Below are 2,062 nucleotides of genomic sequence, written 5' to 3'. Positions count from 1 at the left end.
GCTTGCTAAAATGTCTGGCCAGCTGTTGCCTATTGCCATATACTTGGGCTGCTGTTGGCATGCTGGACTAGACTTATAGCTGGGCCTGTCACGTTTACTGCCAGCCTCATCCCAGTAGAAGGGTCTAATCACATCTTGTGACCATTTCTCAGCCTTTCCCACCATGCTGTTCACTATGCCTAGCAATAGCTATCTCAAAATGAAAGAGTATTTAAGCTCTTTTAAAATGTGTTGCTCCATTGGGTGCCTGGGTGCTCAGTTGGTTAAGTGTCTGCCTTCAGCTCAGGTCATGATCCCAGGGTCCTGGGATCGAACCTCACATCAGGCTCCGTGCTCAGCGGGGAGTCTGCTTTTCCCTCTCCCTATGCCCCTCCCCCCGCCCCACTCCTGCGCACACATGCACTCTCTCTAATAAATAAAATCTTTTTTTTTGACAGAGACACAGCGAAAGAGGGAACACAAGCAGGGGGAATGGGAGAGGGAGAAGCAGGCTTCCCGTGGAGCAGGGAGCCCGATGCGAGGCTCCATCCCAGGACCCTGGGATCATGACCTGAGCCGAAGGCAGACGCTTAACCATCTGAGCCACCCAGGCGCCCCTCTAATAAATAAAATCTTAAAAAAAAAAAAAAATGATGTTCCAGGGGATCCTGGCTGGCTCACTTGGTAGAATATGTGACTCTTGATCTTGGGATCTTGGAGTTTGAGTCCCACATTGGGCAGAGAGATTACTTTAAATAAATAAATAGATAAAATGTGATGCTCCAATCAGAAAAGCAGTATTGAGATGTTATCTGATCATGAATATCAACTCTTTTGTTATAGATACTATATACTTATATATATATATATATATTTTTTAAAGATTTTATTTATTTATTTGAGAGAGAGAATGAGAGACAGCACAAGAGGGAAGAGGGTCAGAGGGAGAAGCAGACCCCCCGCTGAGCAGGGAGCCCGATGCGGGACTCGATCCCGGGACTCCAGGATCATGACCTGAGCTGAAGGCAGTCACTTAACCAACTGAGCCACCTAGGCGCCCGATACTATATACTTATATTAAGTGAATTAAAGTCTCCTTGACTGTAAGAGCAGCAAACTTTTTTTTTTTTTTTAAGTAAACTACTCCCAACATGGGACTCAAATTCACAGCCCTGAGATCAAGAATTGTATGCTCTACCCAACTGACCCATCCAGGCATCCCAAAATTAGCAAACTTCTAAAATATGACTTTCTAAACATCTTTACCATATTGGGTACTTTATCTTCTACTGGTTGACATAAAATATATACTGGTATGAGTTCCTCTGAATCATAACAAAGCAAAATTCAAAAAGGAGTAACAAAAAGAAGAAATAACAAAAAGAATCATATCAAAGTGATCAAAATAATCCCTAGCAACTATAACCGTAAATTACAGTAAGTGAAAGTAAAAAGGACTGATTGATGGATTACCTGCCCAAGTTATTTGTTCAAATGCCAAGAAGCAACTTCTGTACCATAAGAGTGTTTCCATATTTTCTTTTGCTTTCCTTACTCTAGAGAGAAATCTCAGGTGTGCTTACTCATATTATCAATTTATCACCTCATTAAATTCTGCCCCCCCCCAAAATCTATAAAGTATATTTGGAATTACAACTGCAAAAAAGCAATGAAAAACCTTTATTTTGTTCTTGTAAAACTTTATTTCAGTTTAAACAAACAAACAAAAAAAGCAAATGTTATTTATGTCATAAAGGGATAGGTGGTGGGAGTATGATCATCCTTCATAGCTGCTAGCTGGCAAACTCCAAATGAGAGATGTAATCCAGGTAAAAGACCCTTATTATTCCAGAGTATATTTACCTCCCAAAGAGATAATGAAAATTAGTCAAAAAGATTAGAAAAATTTTACATGGAGTCATATCAGAAAAGCTGAGAAAGTGAAGCCTAATGCTTTGAGAAATTCTGCTTCCACTTAATTCAGAAGAATTAAACCTTAAAGGTCAAGAACAGGTGGTTTATACCATACGTATTAGAAACAATGATATGTACTTTCGTCAGTTTCATATGATTATTAGGATTC

Source organism: Phoca vitulina, unplaced genomic scaffold (assembly GCF_004348235.1).
Source record: "Phoca vitulina isolate PV1807 unplaced genomic scaffold, GSC_HSeal_1.0 scaffold40, whole genome shotgun sequence".
In the NCBI taxonomy this organism is placed as follows: Eukaryota; Metazoa; Chordata; class Mammalia; order Carnivora; family Phocidae; genus Phoca; species Phoca vitulina.
Note: the sequence above shows the minus strand (reverse complement) of the source record.